This window comes from Perna viridis, chromosome 8, assembly GCF_037379345.1.
Source record: "Perna viridis isolate PV_CMFRI_1.1 ecotype Kerala chromosome 8, ASM3737934v1, whole genome shotgun sequence".
Taxonomy (NCBI): domain Eukaryota; kingdom Metazoa; phylum Mollusca; class Bivalvia; order Mytilida; family Mytilidae; genus Perna; species Perna viridis.
Window position 1 is genome coordinate 48,000,865 of NC_142452.1, and position 22,044 is coordinate 48,022,908.

Consider the following 22,044-nt stretch of genomic DNA (forward strand, 5'->3'; position numbering starts at 1 on the left):
CACAAAAAGTTCATCATAGATAAAAGCATATTAGAAAAGGTACATCTGCTATAAGTATTCAGTTGCTTTGAAATTTAATTCCTATCTATCATTTCACATCAATTTTTTTTTGGCACATCAACAATAATAATTAGAGATGTCAATGTGTGCTTGAGTATAGGCCCGAGAATCAAATAGCAATTTAGCTACCTGGGTACTCAATAAAAAAATTGTTCTTGTTCGTGTTTTTCCCCATCCTTGCTACAGCTGTAAGTATTAAGAGCTTTGAAATTTAATTCCTATCTACCATTTATCAACATTTTTTTTTATGAAATATGAGCATTGGCTCATTAGTGATACCCCTGCTTTCAATCACAATTAAAGAAATTCCAAACAAGAAAATGATTGCCTTTCCTATCTTAGAAAAGCTATGCTTTGATTTGGATAATACAATCGGAGTTATATTTTTTTTCCAAGGTGGGTTAGGTTCTTGACAACAGCAACAGTGGAACAGCAGAGATACAAGTATGTGCATCCACGTGTTTTCCGAAGTTTTTAAAAACATAACATTCACTTCTTTAAACAAGAATGCTACGCGTAGCCATAAGTCCCCCGCCGCTGTAGAAAGAGTTGAATTACTAATGTTTGACACTTGTATAAATAGCATATTCAAAACTTATGCGTTTTCACAGGTCCATGTGGCGATTTAAGGTTAATGTATCTTAATGAATCAAATTAAGTTAGGTTAAGAATTCTTCACACAACAAAAAAATCTGTGAAAAAAGAATGTGGAAAATAAAACGAAGTTCCATAACTCCCATAAAAATTGTCGAATCAAAATAGCGTTTTAGTATGGTCAATTACATATGGTGACAAACAATCCTACAAAATTTTGTCAAAGTCCGTTCAGCGGTTTCTGAGGAGTTGCTTCCACAATGTGTTACTAATTGCGAATAATGTAAAAAATGAACAAAGTCCCATAACTCCCATAAAAATTGTCGAATCAAGAATTCGTAGGATTGTATGTCATCATATGTAGTTCACCATACTTAACCACTATGATGACAAACAATTCTACAAAATTTGGTCAAATTCTGTTTAGCCGTTTCTGAGGAGTTGTGTACACAAGTTTCGGACGCACGGATGGACACAAGCATTTCTATGTCCCCGCTCCATGTTGCAATGTGGGACCAAAAAAAAAATTGAAAAAGACTTGAAAACTATGAGAAAAGATGAATTTACTTTTATCAAAATGTAATCTTAACCTATATTTTTTATTTGTTTGATTGAAGGAAATGATGAATTTTCTCCGAAAGGACAGTCACTTTTTGTTACTTCCAGGACACAACTTTTTTGTTAGTATATTGGGGAACCTTCAGGGAAATTTAGAAAAAGCATGTAATAACTATACAGCTCATACCGCTTTGCAGTGCTCGCAATTACTTACCTGACCAATATGGAAGGACTGCATCACCTCTGTAATTACTGCTGGGAGGTTACTGCATGTATATATATACAATCCCTTCACAAAACTGTAAGAGCATAAAACAAAAAGCTGATTTTTCAGTGCCCTTGAACATTTGCATTTGACAAGAATATTTGTAAATAGAAATAGGTGAAAAAGCTCACAAAGATAATACTCCCACTTCAAATCAACTTAAATGCAAGTCACATGTTGGAATATCTCCTTTTGGCATCATCCAACAATAAAAAGCATTCTGAGAGTATCGCAAAACAATACATAGTCCCCTACCAGCTGTTTATATCACTGACCAAAATACTACCTTCTCACATACCAAAAATCAGCTCAATATCTGCAAGCATTCAGAAAAAAAGTGTGGAAAAATCTAAAATTTCGGTAAATTCAAGGGCTATAACTTGGAAAAAAATCAGCGAAGCGGAATGAAACCTTAACTTGATCTGTAACTCATCAGGGTAGACTCACACACTAAAAATCAGCTTAATATCTGTAAGCATTTAGAAAAAAGTGCTGAAAACTTAAAATTTGGTAAATTCAAGGGCCATAACTCAGCCAAAAATCAGAGAAGTAGAACCAAACGTAAACTTATCAATTTATCTATCTCATCAAGGTTGACTCGCATACCAAAAATTAGCTTAGTATCTGCAGGTGTTTAGAATTAAAGTGCGGAAAACTTCAATTTTTTTCAGGACTGAAAGATGGAGTGTAAATCCTAAGTCCCCTTCAGCTAAAGCCCGTAGGGGCCTAATTAGATTTCTTCATGCACATCTACATATGATACCCAACCTTCATATTAGATTACATCAAAATCCCATAAGCAATTTAGGAGTTGTGCTTAAAAGAAATATGGACAGACAGTCAGGGGAATTCCCATATACCCCACTCCCAAATATTTGTTTGTGGGGTATAAAAATTCACAATCCCAGCCTTAATAGTACTGTGTATAATATTCAGAGTATTTGAATTTAAATGGCAGAAAAATGTACCTAGGTTCAACAATGTTACTTAAGATCTTAGTTTATTTAAATAAAAAACTACAAGCCCTCAAATACAGGTAATGAATCTCTGAGCCATACCATATTTTGCAAATAAATGCCCTATTTCTTTTATCAAATACTGGGGAACTATCATTTATTTTTATCAAGGCAGAATTCATTTTTAAAACAAGTACTGTACCTTCCATTAACTGGGAAATACTTCAAATACATGTTCCAAAATGATACATGTATGTACGGTTTTGTGATGACCTTCACAATTACAGCCTTCAAAACTGTACCTGTAAAAAATACATAAAATACATATACAATCAAGTAATTCTTGCTGACAAATTACACCTTATAAAATAACACACTGCTGGAAAATTTTTCATCTCTATTAATCCTTAATGTTTATCTGTTATCTGGTAAAACAGTAGATCTTTTTTTCAGTTTTTTTTTAGGTTATCAAATGCCCATTCTTGCCCAAACTTTGCAAAAAATTAACAAAATTCTGTGAGCGATGGTTCACTAGTGATACTTTCGAACACGATATGAAGTCCTCCATAAACTGGAAGTTGTTGTTGAATTTTTCCAAAATTTAATCCCTCCTATATAGCATACCTACAAGAAGTATCTGTCCAAATTCCAAGTCACTGTGAGGAGAAGTTGATGAGAACATAGTAATAGTAGAAATCTTCTCCTAAGTAACAATAATTTCAGTTTACTGTTCCTTGACCTTCAGCAAACAACCATTGATTCTGACGACTTGTAAAAAATCCACAATACCTAAATAAAGTACACTTGTTTTGGTTATATATAATAAGCCTAAGGTGACAAGTATAACAGATTGTTACATTATGAATGCATTTAGCAGCAATGTACTGGATTTAATTATTTGTATTAATTTCTTTCAGAACTGCTGTCTATGGCATTCCAAAAAGGGATCATAGTTTTTTTTAACCATTAGTTCTTGTTCAACCTTCTTATGTTAAATCCGACTTGGAAGGATTCGTGAAAATAAATTACTTTCTGCTGGATACTTATTGTGAACAGACTGGTTGACATCAATTTCCTTGTTAGTCTTGTATAAACGCAAGATTACTTACGTCTTGACCAATGTAAAGTATCTGTAATCGTGTTGCTCCTGCTTTGTGATGTATTGACCAGTATCCTCTGGGGGCCATGTTGATAGGTTATATCACATTGAGCAGGGTACCTTGATATGTAGTTATGCCTTACTACATACAGAAGGGCAGTATCGCTAAAAATGTTGACCGTACTTTCAGTGAAGATAGCCAATCATTTGAGGCATTGTTTCTGCAGAAATCCTTCCTTGCTTTACTCAAGCAACACAATTTTCTCCCTATGCACAACATGGACGATATAGCCTGCAGCAAATCAAAGTGAAGTGCATTTTTTTTATTAGTTTCAATGAAAGACCATTCAGAAGCCATATAGAACACTTTTCTATTTTATTTGAATGCTTGTCTGTCAAATTAATTAAATTATTTATCTTTTAAAATGACCTTCAATCTTAATGATTATTTTCTCATTCTCATTATGAATTATTAAAAGAAAAGCTTGATTTGTGAAAAAAAATTAAAATAAGATTTGACACATAACCAAATTTAAGTACAATATTACATACAATATGTACTCACATTTTACAGAACACTTCTAAGACTAATGTTAACTGATCCAACATGGTGACATGCTATGTATCTTCTTCAATTGCCTTTTTATCTTTATTTTCTATTTTTTTGTACAATGATCATCATCAGTTAACAATGTTTACTAAGTTGTCTTAGTTCTGTTCTGGTTTTTGACCTCCGAGTTCATGCTCCAGTAGCCACTTGTTGACCTGAGGCTTCTCTCCACTGCTTTTGACCTGCAGTTTATTTCATTTCACCACTTTTTACCTACAGTTTTTCTTCCTTTTTTTTCTTTCTTTAATGTTCTTTTTTGTCCCTTTCTCATCATCAGATTAACTTGTAAATTCTTATGTCACAATTCTGATCACCAACTAACTAGGTTTCTGACTTCCAAGTCCTGCTGAATTACCCATTTTTGACCTGCTGCTTCTCTTCACTGCTTTTGACCTACACTTAACTTCATTTCCCCACTTTTTGACCTATGGTGCTTTTTCCTAAATTGACTGAATAAAGATGAAAAAAAAATAAAAATAGGCAAGAAAAAATGGGAATACATTCTATTGTATGCAGCAAATAGTGAAATCTTATAAAAGCTGAAAAGACTGACAAAAAAAAACCTTATTTCTCTTTTATCAGTTAGTGAAGTGATGGAAATGGTCTGACCACACTAATGCACTTTCTATTTATGATCCTGACCTGATTTAATAAAGCATGTATGATCTATTTCATAATATATTTATAGTAAACATACCTTCTGATGATTTAACTTTACATATACTGGAGCAACATTTTTTATCTTTTCCCAAGGACAGACATCCACTGATCACACCCGCCAAAGATTGATATGAATATTTACCCTCCCAAAAAGTTCCCAAAAATAATTTTAGACTAATAATCAGCTTCCGTATGTCCTGGGCTTCAGCTGGAAGTTTTGCTGTTCTGAGTAAAGCTGTTCTGAAATTACAAAAAGTTTATCATTGAGATAAGCCAATAAGAACAGGTATATGAAGTTTCAAACTTATGTATATAATGTATGTAATTTCAGGAGTCAATCTTAGAAATTTTCAAAAGATCACATAGCAACATGTCCCTAGTGTTGATGTCACCCAAATTCCATAACTTGCAAAATTTGTTAAAATTCTATTCAGTCCAAATATGTCTCAGTGGATTAAATAATGTTACACTGAATTTTCATCAACATCATTCAACTGAGGAGACCATGCTTACTATATAAACCAAACATTATTGAAATCAAAGATATTATAAAAATTAGCCGGGAAGTGGCAGACTTTCAAGACTATTATCTGAATATAATAGCATTAAAACCTATGATTTTTCAACACTGTATACTTCTATTCCCCATACTCAGTTAAAATCCCGACTTAAAAACATTATACATCGTTGTTTTTCCAAAAACGATGGTACACCTAGAAACAAATATATAGTTCTTGGTAGAGATTTCTCATACTTTGTAAGAAATAATTCCAAATCATCTTCCAAATATACAGAAGAAGATGTTTACAAAATGCTGGAATTTTTAATCAACAACATATTTGTGCAGTGTGGTGGACGTATTTTTCAACAAACGGTCAGCATTCCAATGGGAACAAATTGTGCTCCTTTACTGGCTGACCTTTTCCTTCACTCTTATGAGGCTGACTTTATAGTTGATCTGATCCGAAATATGTTTAGCAAGATTGAAGTCATCACTACAGAAGTTTTATAGTCTTCATCATGAACTCATGGATCGTTATGGTGTATCCTTCTGCACATGAAAACTGATTAATTCAACGGGTCAAAGTTTTCCTTTCCTCATTTGTCTACCCCGGACTTGACTTTTTAGGATCAACTTGGCGGGAGTTTCTATAGAAACAGAGGACGCTTACCCTACCGGTGCACCTGGTCCATGCTCCCAGTTTTTTGTGGTCCAAGTTGCTCATTTGCTTTTGTTACTTTGTAAGTATGATTTTATTTACTTTATCTTCTTTGTTGTGTATGTCTGTTTTCCATGTCTGGTCTTTGTCCCTGGATTACATTCTTTTGATTACCGCTATTACCTTGGTTCCCTTGATTACTCTTAGAATACCATGTTTCTTAGTGATGCCAAAAATCAGTGGACTGAATTTGAATTTGACTGGTGAATTTGGACGCAAAATGGCAGCAATTTTAAAAATAGCCACCTAAAAAACATTTCAATATTGCCAGTCTACTCAGAATATCAAGATTATTTTATTAATAGCGCTCATCTTCAATATTCTTCTATGGTGGAGGAAATAATAACAAAATAGCAAAAATAGTATTTTGACCCCTATGTTCTATTTTTAGTAATGATGGATGTTTTTTGACTGAAGAAAATATTTTGTGTAGGATACCCTAAAAAACAATTACGCAAAATTTCATTATATTTTGTCGTATTATTTCAGGAGAAGATTTTTAAAGATGTACTTGTGAAATACAACAAAAAATCTGTTTCACGGGCCATTACTCCTACATCATGCAACAAATCATTTTGAAAATTTTGGCATAGGTCCGTCTGATGGTGAATAATATATAGCTCATCAAAATTTTGCACAATTCATCATTTTTTTAATTATTTGCAGAAAATTTTTTTGATACCTATGTTCTATTTTTAGTAACAGGGGGCATGCTTTTCCCTGTGTTGAAACAGAATACCCAAAGAAACATTCTAACAGTTTCATCTGATTCTGAATAGTAGTTTCAAATAACAAGAGGATCCCAGGAGCCTGAATTGCTCACCTGGTTGAATTTTGAAGATATAGCCTGCAGGATACCCCAAGGAACATTCATACCAAGTTTAGTTCAAACTGGTCAAGTAGTGTCAGAGGATAAAAGTTTTGAAAAATTGTTAATAACGACGGAGACAGACGCCAAGTGATGGCAATAGCTCACTTGGTCTTCGGCCAGGTGAACTAAAAATGTCGAAAAAAGGGCAATAACTCATACATCAGTAGACATATTTTCATGAGAATAACCACTCAGATAGCTCTCATCATGCTCAACACTTTTATCCTGTCAGAATTTGGCTTAACATAACGGTTTCGAAGATATATGTGAAAAACTGCTGTCTGACCCCTATCTTCTATTTTAGTTATGGCAGCCATGTTTTTCACCATAGTCTAAATCAAAGCAAAAACTTTGTGCAGGATACCCTAAGGAACTATCGTTTTAAGTGTCATCCAAATCCATTCAGTTGTTTCAGAGGATAAGACGTTTGAGAAACGATGACAATGACGGTGGACACCAAGTGAAGGCATACTAATTTATTACTTACCTGACCAATAAGGAAGGACTGCATCACCTCTGTAATCACTGCTGGGTACCTATAGCAGTGAGGCTACTGCCTGTATATTTACTGTATACAAGCCCTTCACAAAACTGTAAGATGCAAAAAAACAAAAAGCTTTAATATTTCAGTGTCCTTGAATAAAAAAAACAAGGAAACTTTAAGCAGACAAAATGTGAAAGGTGGGTAGTGGCCTTAATTGACATATTACAATTGAATTAAGATTAAATGCGAAATTACTGAGCACATACTGTATTTTCCGGATATTTTTTTTCAGCAAAGTGTCAGGCATGACTTAACGTGGACTTATAAGGATTTTTCAAGAAAAATTGTTCAATTACAATGCATTTCATTAGATTTGTTCAATTCACTTCTGATTGCTTTAATTCAAAATTTTGATTAAACTGCAATCAACGAAAGCTGTCACTCAAACAGTCAAACAGGCAATCGAACTTGAAGATTATTGATCAGTGCTGCTTTCCATTTTGAATGAATACCATGATAAATAATAAAAACTTTGAAACCGTTAAAATATATATAAATATACAAAATATAAACAAACACTAGATGATACGTTTTTTAACTGGAAAGACATTATCAAGTGTTCTGGAGTTATCCGTCCTTTGATATGCAAATTTATACCCATTTACGGTATGTCGTAACACATAAGTAACATCGCTAGAATATATGCTGTTAAAAACAAACCGCTAACACCTACAATATACATGTACATGTCTGACCCTTGATTTATCTGCCGAATTCAACTTTTTTTCCCTTGATTTTGGTCAAAATGAGGCAATTTGACTTATACTCCACATTGACTTATAGTCCGGAAAATACGGTATATTATTAATACAAGTACTGTACCTTCCATAAACTGGGAAATACTCCCAAATACATTTTCCAAAATGATACATATATGTACTGTTTAGTGTTGACCTTCACATAAACAGCCTATAGTTCTAAACCTGTAAAATACATACAATTGTCCTTACACAAACATCATTTTTCATAAAAACAAATAAATCTAGCCAATAATAACATTTTATCAATTCATTGCTAGAAAATTCTTAGGGGCAGGTCTTGGAGGGGGGCCCATTTGCCCATTTATACCCAAATTTTGCTGTATTATAAATATTTAAAAAAAATCCACTTCCTTGATTTTAATCAACTTTTATCATTATAAACACCATAAAAAAGGAAAATAGGAAAAGTAGAAACCTTCTACAAGGTGGAACTGTTCTTCATACAATAACTTCTGTTTACTGTTACTTGACCTTCAGTAAACATCCATTGGTTCTCGTGACCTGCAAAATATACACAATACCTAAATAAAGTACACACTTTTATATCAATTAAGCTTAGGATTATAAGTAAAACTGATTCTTACATTACAATTACAATTGTTAGCAAAGTACTGGATTTAATTCTTTGTATCAATTTCTGTCAAAACTGCTGTCTATGGATTTCTAAAAAGGGATTATAGTTTTTGTTTTAACTATTAGTTCTTGTCCATCCTCCTTATTTTAAATCTGACTAGGAAGGATTCATGAAAATAAAATACTCTCTACTTGATACTTGTTGTGAACAGACTGGGAGACACCAATTTCTTCGTTAGGTTTGTATAAATTTAAGATTACTTACATCTTGACCAATGTAAAGAATCTGTAATCGTGTTGCTCCTGCTTTGTGATATATTGACTAGTATCCTCTGGGGGCCATGTTGAGAGGTTATTTCACATTGAGCAGGGTACCTTGGTATGTAGTCAAGCCTTACTACATACAAAAGGGCAGTATCACTGAAATCTGTGGACCATAATTTCAGTGAAGATAGTCAATCATTTGAGGCATTGTTTCCGCAGAAATCCTTCCTTGCTTTACTCTGGCAACACGATTTTCCCCCTCAAGCACAACATGAAAGATATAACCTGCAGCAAAGGTAAGTGAAGCGTAAGTGCATATTTTTGTATTAATTAGTTTCATTGAATGATCCCTCAGAAGTGATATAGATGCTTATTGATTTTTAATTTGAATACATGTCTGTCAAGCTAAACTATACTTTAATCTTTAAAAAAAATTAAAAAGCAGAGGACGCTTACCCTACCGGTGCACCTGGTCCATGCTTCCAGTTTTTGGTGGAGTCCAAGTTGCTCATTTGCTTTTGTTGCTTTGTATGTATGGTTTTGGTTACTTTATGTTCTTTGTTGTGTATATCTGCTTTCCATGTCTAGTCTTTGTCCCTGGATTACATTCTTTTGATTACCACTATAATCTTGGTTCCCTTGATTACTCTTATATCTAATAATTGTTTTATCATTGGTGGCATAACCATAAGATTAAGAACAATATCACATACAATAAATACTCACATTAAACCGTACTTTGGTGTGTATTGTGCCCACTTTTTTTTACCAGAAAACTAACTTCAGAACACGGGGTGTGTATAATACACCCATACATCGTTTCAACACATTTTTACAGACCTTAGATCAGTCAAAAATTAATGACCTCGAGGGAGTCAACATCGAATCAGAGACCACTTATGAGCTACCAAAGCATATTTATGAATTTTTCATGAGTTTTTTGTTGACTTGTTACCTTTGTAAGCATAGATTGTCAATAAAATCTTCTTGAACAGAATCTGGTTTTGATTTATTTCCTCCCAAAAAGAACATGGCAGATTATGTTTACAACCGCCATACTTTCGTTTTTGTGTATCGATTAACTATATAATATGTATATAATTATGTCTTTACGATGTATACGATTATTCCTGACTTGCGGACCAACATTTTGTCAACATTTATCTCCCTTTGGGCCAGGTGTCTATTCGGAACACGCAAGGTTTTCCATCCAATATCAACGATACTTTAGAAATTCTCGAAAGTCAAAAGGGAATTTCTCATTCTACCTTGCCATAAATTTTCTTTACCCGGGATACAAATGAAAATCATCCATATGTAAACTACCAACAAAATGAAACACCCTGTAAATTTTAGGAACACCGTTGTGTTTGTCTGCTGGGGATTCCGTTTTCATTCGAGTTACCTGTGTTTTCTGCACCCGAATCCAAACATCGATTAGAGAGACTTTGAAATTATACCTGCTCTTACGGGAGGTAACTCTGCAAAAACAGGATAAAATATGCCTGCATCCCCAGCTCCATAATAGGGAATACGACTTTTGAAAGATTTGAAATAAGTAATTAAAATACACACAAGTTTAAACAATTTAATTACTAAATAACAAAATCTTGGGCACATTGCTCATGGAGCCCTAAAATATTTCCACTGGACAAAGTAGTCGGTTAAAAAATATATTGTTATTTAGGCATAGTATTGAACTCTACTTCACAGTTATTGGATATTCTACTTTTTGAAAATATTGACTTCCTTTTTTAATTGAACTAATATCAAAATCCTTATCCAATGTAAAAACTATAATTTTTTAACACAAACCCTTTATGTATCCCCAAAACACATTAGAGAAAATTTTGCATCTCATTATCACGCTTGGCCAAGCTATCAACACACATGCCCTATTTGATGACCGTCTGCATTGTTCACTCAGACCCCTTAATTGATTGTTAAAACAGTAAAAACAGTCCTTCTTCTAGAATTACCAATTTTCAGAAATTGATTACTCTCAATAGAAACCTTTCAAAGTTAATCAAAACGTATGTCCAAGACAATTTCAGCTATTGTCTACGTTACGAATTTCTTACTCGAACAGTAAATGAATACACATGAACACTGACAAAACTGATAAATACAAAAGTAACAAAAACAATATTCTTTATTGAAATAAATACACAAAACAGACGAAATGGACCCTTCTATTTAAAAATAAAATAAAGCCAGTAATGTTTGTGGTTCTAACAAGTTACCCTATTTTCACTGCGTACCAATACATATATACATCGGTGAAAAAGTTTTTCACATCAACTTTTAAAGGAAAACAACCCTGCCCATTATACACAAATGCGCACTATACACACCAAAATACCGTAAAACACATCTAAGACTAATGTTACCTGATCCAATGTTGTGACATGCTGTATATCTTCATCTGTGTCTTCATCTGTTTCTTCATCTGTGTCTTCATCTGTTTCTTCTGGCTGTATCATAAAACTTTGGTGTTATGCTCAGGAAAACAAAAACAAAAGAAAGTGCAGTGTACAAGTGAACAGTTATGGTAAAATGAAAATGGAAAAAAAACACTCAGTAACTTAAGAACATAATAGCAATTACACCCGGAGAATCAGAATCATGTAGGCCATCCAGTTCCAGGTTCAGACTGGTCACCTGAGCAGGCACACCTCTGGATGTTGTGGAATATCACCGAAACAGCCAAGGAAGAAGGACACCATCTGGTGATGGAATAGGATTAGCATCCGTAAGGTAGAGGAGGACAATAAATGATTCACGTTTACTGGTGTAACACAATATTTTGACAGAACTCAATAGATCCCAGGGTTTTTTCCTGGATTTTGAATGCTTTAGTCACTTTAGCGTGAGAAAATGAGGCCCATTTTAATGGTATATTTTTAAAGTAGTATTTCAGTATCATCTGTTATTTACAGCACTATGTAAAGACATTAAATAAAACTTAAATATACATAACATACGAGTAAAGCATATTATTTTTTTTACTATCATGTAAGCATGTTTTCCAAACAATCCAAATGGCAAATACACCTGAGATTAAAAAAAAAAAAAACTCCCCACCCTTTAAGAATCATCAAAAATAGAAATCCTTTTAGGACACTCTTACACTTAATCGGGGACTATATATATGACGACTCTATTCACTACACTGCTCCATCGGATCAAACTGATACAGATCAAATTAATATAGCCTAGCTGGCCGAGTGGTCTAGGGCGCTGGACTTTGTGCAGGCGGTGTTGCCATAGATGTCACAGCGTTATGAGTCCCACAGAGGGAACGACCACACATTTGCATCGCAAATTTGACAGTTCTAACATCGTAGGGAATTTTTCAGACCTTTATATTTATATATATTCCTAGCATAATTTGAAATTCTTCAATATTGAAAAAATGTTGTTTTCTGCTTGGCCACCCTTTGCAGAAACTTATAGCATGATTTCAACTGTGATTTTGGGATCCAGACTGAGTTGATGACAATTTCACTGTTATATTCAGTATTGGTCTCTGAGGAGTTTATTGATATTGCCAAAATGTAACTACAACATGGAGTAACACCTGAGTACTTGTCATTATTGTCATTCTGAAGTCTTTCGTCAATGGCAGTAATGACAAGTGCTAGAAAAATCACTGAATCTTTTAAACCACGTTTTCAGCAGTTTAAGTAGTACATGTATTAAATTTAGCAGAAATATAAAAAAATTAAGACCAGTCACAAATTACCTGCATATCTATACATGGATATTTATATGTATTAAAAAGAATTATTTTTAAGTGTTGTTTATCTTCAATACTTAAAGCTATATATCTAATAGACGACAAATCACAAATTTGGGACTTTTCCCCTATAATTTCAACCCAAAATAAATAGAAGAAATTGAGGCACAACATGCAAGCAAATGTCAGACATCATTGACGAACAACAGGATTTGCAGCCAGATGACTAGTATTGTAAGGAAAATCTTATGGCTACTTCCGAAGAATGTTCATGTTGCTGGTAAAAAAAACTTATAGAACATTTCGTGCAATCGTAAGCTTGACAAGTCATCATGTTTTGGTGATTAGATAAATACGATCGTAGAAATATTAATGGAATATTCTTTGTTTACATATTATTTGCAGTACTTGTATAAATACCAAACCGACTTAGAGACATCACAAGCCAATCGGAAGCTATTGGTAAAAATCAATAAAATCTGGCTATGGTCTCCCTGCAGATAGGAGAGTTCTGCAAGATGGCTATCCACTTATATTTCAAGGATTTTGAACTTTGCATAGCCTTGAGCATTTTATAAAAGCACATTTTGTATTTAAGGTTATTTATTTTTGTTTACATGGGTATGATTTATCATAACAGTCTAATTTAATGCAAAGGTGGTCTTTCCCTTTAAGTCTTGAGAACTTTAGGTTTGTGTGAAATGATCCGTAAAAATCAGCTTTAAGGTTTCTGAGAATTCCAACCAAATCGGAGCATTTTAAATTTTTGGCAGAAAAAATCAGTTGCCATGGCAACTGGCAACATATCTTTCCATTTTTTTTGCATAAATTGTTCAGCATGCAAAACACTACCTTTGTACCAAATTTCTGGTTCCTAACCAAATATTTTTCCAAAATAATGCAATGTCCTATATTTCATACATGTGAACCTACTATTGGGTGCCCAAATTGTCAAAATTCATGTTTTTCCTAATCATTGCACTTGATCCTAATAATTGTTTTGTAATTTGAGATTATCCCCGTACTAGTGAATTTCTATGATTTGGTTTGTCTAGGTTCACTTACAAATTCACAAATTCAATACATAAGTACATATACTTTTAAAGTTTGTAATAAATCAATAGACCATGACTACAGGGGCATATACATGAAAATGATATGGAATTTTAAATTTTTTTGTGATGCTAATGCAACTTAACAAAATACCATTGACCTGGCATGAGGAGTTACCTGACCTAATAATAATAATAATAATAATTTTAACAAGAAATTTCAAAGTCAATAAACCATGAAAAAGATATGCAACTGTAATGTAGTGATAATGCAATGATCTAGCAAAAGTGTGATTCATGTTTAACTGACCTAAAATGTATGAGAATTACTTAATTTGAGATAAATACTGTAATCTGATTGGTTAAAATAATTTTGTTATATCTCAATGGATAAAAAAATATTGACACGCCCCTATTCAGTTAAATTCAGAGCTACTTTTCTCATGTTTAAAGATAAAAATATGTTTTAAAATTAATTTATAAGAATTGGCTATGAAAAAAATTTTGTCTACTGAAAAATAACAAATTTTCCATGTGCATATTTTGTTTATTGCACTTTGAAGCATCATTATTGCTTGTTGTGTAATATAAAAATTATTTGTCATTAAGTTTCACTTACTGGCACAAATCCACCTAAGTGCAGTTCCCCCGTCTTCTCAATGTGGTTCAGCTATAAATTAAAAGAAGAAAATGGATACATATGTCATAAAAAGCCAGGAAATCTGATGCTACAATATACCAGATAAAAACATTATTTAAAATGTCTGAGTTCCAGCTGGCAATTATGTTTATATACTGCATATATTGATCAAACTGCTAGAGAAAGGAAGTAGTTCTGTAGTCAGAAAAAATTGCTTGAAACTACCCATCAATCATACAGAGAAAATTAGTACATATACAATGTATGTACTTGGCTTAACATGTACTTAATTACAAATCTAATGTCTTGTGTTATAAAATCACTTGCACCGAACACCCTGGATACTCTTCAGGTCTCACTAACCACTTCTAACGTTTCCATTACTTTACATGTTAAAAAAGTAATTTTCAAAGTCTCACTGTGAATTATCAGGACAAATGACATCTTAAAGCTGCATACCGTTGCGAAGCTTGGAAAATAAGGCTTCCAAAATCATTATGCTAATGGTACGATCATAGTAGATATTCTTCACAAAATTTACTTGAATAAATAATACTGAAAATCCACATTTTTACCTGTTCTGCTAACTGACAGCATGGAGGCAAATTACTCACACATGTAAACAATATTCATACACTTTTGTAGTTAATTACATATATGATTTTAAAGTACACATTCTCAGCTTTATTTTGACTACTTTTAATCATAATACACACAAATAATGCACTTACAATGCATATGTCTAGGTTCAGTGTGTTTTTGGTACTACATAGGGGGGTGGCCATTTGACCCGGAAGTGGTTAGTGAGACCTCATGAAAGGATAGAATTATCTTCCTTGTATCTTATTACTTTCAATATCTTCATTCATGACCTCTTTTAAGCAAAATTAAGATTTAGAAGGGCCTAAACATGCTTTAAAAACCTGCTAATCCCATGTCTTTCTTAGGAAAACATTGTCACAGTTATTACTATCTTGATTCTATCATCCCCATCTGCATACATGTATTTACAATGCCTAGCAGTTTGATATTGATGGAATGATAAAAAAAATATTTCAGAGGTTTATTACCAAAATGAATAGATGGACAAATCTATATGGTAATTTCTTATACCCCTAACTTCGAAGGGCATTAAAAAATCATACATGTAGTAAATAAACTGTTACTGAACATATTCATATATAACTGACAAAACAAACTTAGCAGCATTGTTACTAACCTTGACCTGCTGGTATCCACACCAGTGTTCCCACAGTGTCAGAACCACTGTGTAAGAATTGCATCAACCTATCATAAAAAAATAGAACTTCATTACCTTTTAATTGAGAACAGCAGACATGTGATCCTTTAGAAAACAAAAATAAAACATGTGCATGTATACATGTATATTAAAGAGCTGATAGAGAATATGAATTGATTTATATTTATGTATCAATAAATATCAACAAACCTTTTTATGAAAGGGTCTACTCTTTCAGTAATTATGATGATTTGCTGTCTTTGGAACCGTGGGATGCAATTCTGTAGCTGTCTTTCCCCAGGAATCAGACAGAATCTTCTCCCGCCAAAGACCTCACAAGAAATCCCCCCAGATTATCTTGCAAGTAGGCTCACCACCCCATTCAAGGTTAGTGGTTTTAGTAGTATTAGTTGAACGAGAATGGACGAGTGTTTTGAAATAAAGAATTCAGTCAGAGGGTCCTGTAACCTATGGGAACTTGGCTTCTGAAGCTTGCTGTTCTGAGTACAGCTGCCATTTTCTGAAATAAATAAATCATCTGGTAATTTTGGAAAACCATTCAATAACATGATTGTTGGGGTTCAAAGCCCGAGCAGCAATATTTCAGCCATATTCAGGTGATCATTCAACAACATGTATTAATTGTAAATGAAATGATGCAAATTCAAATGTTACCTTAAATATATATACATTTTTGAAAAATAAAAATTGAGCAGATTTTAAAATAAACTTTGCATTTATATTGAAGCCTCATTTACTCACGTTCAGTTTAACTTCGGTACAATCAGGGGTTGAAGTACAACTTCAGTATAATTAAGAGTTGAAGTACAACTTTTACACAATCTATCATACACTACATTGTATAATAGTACCTTCGTCATTAAGATCATTGCATTAGGTGAGTTATTCTTTTAATTTTCAAAAATTCTCTGGTACATTTTATATTTTAAGGTCAAAAATTCTAAAAGGGAGACAAACAAGCTCAACTCAATGAATATCTTACTTAGTATAATCGTATGGATATTTTTTTTCAATTAAAAGCTTTTTTCTAAAACTACAAGATTTTAAATTATACACATTAGAAGCAGCTTAAAAGTGCTAATTGCTACTTTTAGCCTTTTCACAGGCAATAACTCAAATTTGGAGTTGCCAAACAAGTTGGACTCAATAATGAATACAAATGTATTTCAAGGGCTTAAGCTAAAAGCATGTCACATTTTATTTTCCAGAATCTTATACGTTTATTGATAAAAGTTGCTTCATCAGCATACTAATGACACAGTTCAAGTACATACCCTGATACATTTGGTGACAATCCACTGAGTAGTTAGAAATGAAAATAAGTTGGAAGTAACTACAACAGATTTTGACAATACATGTACATGTAGCTCAGGTGGACTGTAAGCTGAAAAATGCAACAGTGAATACTTTACCTGACGTATAAGCTTCTTTGACCATAAGATAATGGCTGACCTACAGGAGGGTAGGCTGACCCTTTCTATTGTACATGATGTGGACTGCAGGGGCTTCCACCTCACACCACTCAGAATGTACCTTTAAAACAAAAAAAAAACTTTTTCAATTTACGTGTAAAAATCAGTATGATGAATGCACTGTTGTGTGAAGTGAGCTCCACAGACTGAAAACATACGTTTGTGAACATGTACATCTGACAGCACAATTTGTGGAACCAACGAAAATAGAATAAAATACACACGTCACATGAAGCCATCCACACATACATGTACTGGTACATGCAGTAGTATTTGTTCATGTTTACTCCTAATGTACATGTATGTTTTTGTAATGTACTATGCCATGACAATTTAATGAAAATGTGTGTCAGCAAATACAATATTCAATATTAAATACAATAATTTCATGCTTACTTTCTATGACATACCACAAACCTATGGCAAGTTCACAATTATGTGTGCATGTGTGTATGTGGTGGGAGCTATGCTCGAAAAGTCTTGATAACAATTTGTATCACATTATAAATTGGAAAGAAAACTGGAGTGCCCCCTTTTGAGCATTTTCAGATTATAGATCATACAAGGATTTTTATTGTCTTACTGTAAAAATCCTTGGTACATACCTGTACATGTATAAATGTGTACATTTACATAAAGTAGGGTCTACTAAAATTTCTTCAAGTACATATGTAGTTAGGGAATTTATATTAATACACACTCCCTGATGAAGTCAAGATTAGAAATTTCATATCACCAAATACCCAGTAAAAATTTGTTTTATTAAGCTATTGAGCCATGAAATAAATATGATCTTACTTTATGCTAGTGACAAAAAAAAATAAACCACTTGGAAGGAGTGATTTAAATTTCTGTGAGAGATAGCTCACCAATTAAAATTTTCAAAGTTATCTACATACATGTATTTCATGGGAGAAACCGGCTCTCCTGAAGCAATTTCTTTTTGTTTTTAATGATTAAAAAATAAATGTTACAGTTTCCAAACTTTCAACTTTACATTAACCTGTATTTTGAGTGCCATATCCAATCAATGTGGAAGTCTTTCATAGCACAGAAAAGCAAAAGGTGGAATGACTTCTCGAAATTGAAATTTTAACTTACTAAATAACCAATACTCACAGTGACATCGCCTTAAAACAAATCATTTATAAATATAAACAAACAAGCGACAGATAAAATCACTTACCTTTGAAGCCAAGTGACAGCGCTCTAAATTTCTTTTTTATACAACATGTTTCCTACTCCTTAAATTGCTACTGCCTTGTACGATAGCAGATGGCCAACTGACATAATAGCGGGAAATCTGTAGATAGAAATTACAGGAGCCAATAGAATTGCAACAGTTCTAGTGCGGTCCAATAAGAATTAATGTTATTTGAAATAAGGCCGAACATAAACCGAAAATGACCGAATTAAGACGATAGATTCAGTCGTTTTCCTACGGAAACTGATACGAATTTGTGGCCTGGAGATAAATTAAATACTTTTTGTCAAATTGCCCGAAATCAGGTCATAAGAGCGATGAATTAATTGGGCAAAAAAAAAAAAAAAAATACAACATAACCCCCAATAAGCAAAAGAAAATGGCCTGCAGATAGTAGCCTGATGGACGTATTGCTTTTCCGAAAATTTTGGGAGAGTCAGTTAATTTTTGCTTTTCCGAAATTTTTTTTTTTTTTTTACTTTTCCGATTTTTTATCTTTTTTTTGTGAAAATTATATGCAGGTGAGATACATGTATTGGCAATACGAATTTTTATAGAAATTCCATTTATCTTTTCATCAAGATGTTACGAAATGGTTGAATATTACATATACATATACTATAACACATATTACCAAATGGCAGCATTTATTAGTACATACAAAGTAAACAACTATATCATTAACCACAAAAAATAGATGGGATATTTTGACATTCGAATCTTTTTACTGATTAATTATGTTTCCTCACCGTCACCGTAACATTATTAGTTTATTTATCTAGTCGCCAATTTGAACATTCTACGAGTGGAAATACGTACTCCAAAAATCATGTTTAAATTTGAAAAAAAAGACACGTTAATTTAATAAAAATAACTTTGAATCATAACAAGTTATATACCATACATCATTGTTTTTGTTTATTTAAATGCAAATAAATAGCTATTTAACTCCTTCACATCACCAGACTGCGAACTGATCGCGCGACGATGTCTAGATGCCGATCTATGAATAAATATCCAGAATAGTAGTTGATATATTATTTTCAATGGTCACATAGAAAAATAAACACTATATAGATACTAAGAAACATTTATTTACTCAAATAATTCAAAATTACGTGCTCTCTACCACTCTTTGTTTAGTAGGACCGTTTTGAAATGTTAAGTCAATGGACTTGTGTGCCTAAGTCTAAAATACACTCTAAAAGTGAGCAAAATCCCAAGTCAAAAAGGGGATGATACCCTCATAAAATAACGGTGTTAAAATGATACGAGTTACTTTTGGTCCGAAAAGCCAAGCGATTTCAGGAGTATTGTACGCATGCGTTCATGCCTTTCAAATTTTTTAATGGGAGGCTTTAAGACTACCTTATTTAAATGAGAAACCCCGTGCAGGTCCGGGTGTTAAAAGAATAGGCCTGCAGCAGCACTAAGCTTGTCGTAAAAGGCGACTAAATAGTGTTCAGAATCCTAGCCGGGGGCTAGGGCGCTCTGCCCACAGAGCAACTGGGATGTGTGCCCTAGGTCGTGGAATGGGGTACCTCGGACGTGTTACATGCTGGGGTTGTCAGGCTATAACACGGAAAACCTGACCGCAAACCATAGTGGTGCACCATGTTGGGAAAGATGCTACGTTTCTCGCACGTTAAAGAACCCTACTGTGGTATTATCTCGGAGTAGGGACCATAGGGCTCCGCCACAGGAGGCTAAACTGCCCGATCCTACCCACCTCTCCCTATTTCCAGTGGTAATCAAAATTTGTCGACCCCATTGCCCTTGTGTCCCATCCCTTTTTCATTTCATCATCATTTCATGTTCATTTTATCATCAATTTCATGTTCATCGTCTGAATATAGCTGAAATATTGCTGCTCGGACGTTAAACCCAAACAAACATTTAAATGAAAAACTGATAAATTTATCAGATATTTGTTCAACTGGTAACAGTCATGGATGAAATGGGAAAGCTGAAAGTCGGTGTCAATGTCGACATTCAAAGAACGGACGGTAAACTGCACTTAACCATGTGACCTAAATCGGTTGCTAATAAATAACTCCCCAGCATGACTGGGTTTTTCGTCATTTACCATTTAAGCTAAGCATGTTGATTTATGTGCACTGTACAGTAGACTTGTTATAGAAACGAATATGACGAACGTGTCTATTTGTTTCGTTGATTTAAATTAAACAGGTTGGTGTAACTTTCAATTTATGATGCATCAGCCTGATAGGCCTTCAGGGATTTGATGTTACAGCTAATACTAGATACTGGGACTGGTCACTCCTAACAAAGTCTATATAATGTACAAAAGTAAATATGGCTCCCGGTCTAAATACTGGGTCAACTTGAAACTTATGAGATTGATATTTGACTTAAGCATACTAGGGAGATAGAAATTATTCAGGATTTTAGTTACATAAGTTAATTATATTAGGAAGGCAATGACCTTGCTTAAGTGCAAGCGAAGTCTGAAGCAAAAGTATCTGGTTCCCTTTTCAACAAATTTGAAATTTGTGCCTTTTATCATTTTGCCACCTTTTGTTAGGAATTTTTCATCAGTAATAAGTGGGAGACGGCAAATATTTGTAAAATAATTAGACGAACCAGGAATGTCAATAGAAGCCATCAACCAGAAAAAATGGAAGGTTACTTATTCATCTTTTGACTGCTACTCTATTTTTAAAAATGGGTGAACTCTTTTCATCAGTTTACTTCCTACTTATTATATTATTCATGCTACTTAAAATACTACTGATATCCCACAGAACTGTTCCAGGTTCAGTGTAAATTGCAGGGTTTTATCAGGATCCAACTTGAAGTAGCTTTTTTAGATGTCTTTTAAACTATTATCTAGCCTACATTTTTACTATTTCTGACGCTTTAATCATACAGTATGTATCCCGATAAAGTGTTTTGCTTAGACAAAAGTTTCTCAGGTGTCAGTATAATGAATTTTAAACAAATTTCTATACATTTATGTGCTGGTTTATAGAATTAACAAACTGATTATGTCAAAGTTATGATGGAAATACTGAGGTAGAGTATGTTCACAAAACACTAAAATATAATAAAAATTTCAAAATTTTCCTGTAAAAATCAATAATTACTTATTAGTTTTCAGTAATTGCCCTGGGAAAATTAATGAAATTGGTCGCCTTCTAACTTAATAACCATCTTACTGACAAGCAGACATGTGTGTCCATCACCAGCTCGTTGCCAAGCAGATATATATATCCTTTTTAAATGAAAAGGAACTTGCATCTTTAAATCTCCTTCTTTCCTGGCTATCAATGCATTAAGGTGTAGTGAAATGCACGTATGACTATTCTAATATATAATAGAGTAGTCAAGGAAACCAAGATTATAGCGGTAATCAAAAGAATGTAATCCAGGGACAAAGACCCGACATGGAAAACAGACATGCACAACAAAGAACATAAAGTAACTAAAATCATACATACAAAGTAACAAAAGCAAATGAGCAACTAGGACTCCAATATAAACTGGAAGCATGGACCAGGTGCACCGGTAGGGTAAGCGTCCTCTACTTTTTCTAGAAACACTCGCCGAATTGCTCATAAAAAGTCAAGTACATAAACATGATTACATAATTTCGTTAATTACGTCATGAACGCTGACTT

At 33.4% G+C, this 22,044-nt stretch overlaps 1 long non-coding RNA gene across 7 annotated transcripts in view; it reads right to left on the reverse strand.

Annotated features, from left to right (window-relative positions):
* LOC148610792 (uncharacterized) overlaps positions 1-18,508 on the reverse strand; it is a 39,765-nt gene extending 21,257 nt beyond the window's left edge. For 6 of the 7 annotated variants that reach the window (XR_015924763.1, XR_015924762.1, XR_015924761.1 and 3 more), the window contains exons 1-16: positions 18,386-18,508; positions 17,140-17,260; positions 15,917-16,226; positions 15,686-15,753; positions 14,446-14,496; positions 11,426-11,509; positions 9,037-9,320; positions 8,614-8,699; positions 8,260-8,360; positions 7,381-7,484; positions 4,840-5,042; positions 4,098-4,591; positions 3,543-3,824; positions 3,058-3,222; positions 2,636-2,735; positions 1,427-1,511 (exon numbers count right to left, since the gene is read on the reverse strand). This is a non-coding gene — a long non-coding RNA (uncharacterized LOC148610792). The remainder of the gene's footprint in view (positions 1-1,426; positions 1,512-2,635; positions 2,736-3,057; positions 3,223-3,542; positions 3,825-4,097; positions 4,592-4,839; positions 5,043-7,380; positions 7,485-8,259; positions 8,361-8,613; positions 8,700-9,036; positions 9,321-11,425; positions 11,510-14,445; positions 14,497-15,685; positions 15,754-15,916; positions 16,227-17,139; positions 17,261-18,385) is intronic. The other variant, XR_015924760.1, reaches the window with a different exon arrangement.
* Positions 18,509-22,044: the final 3,536 nt, after the last annotated feature.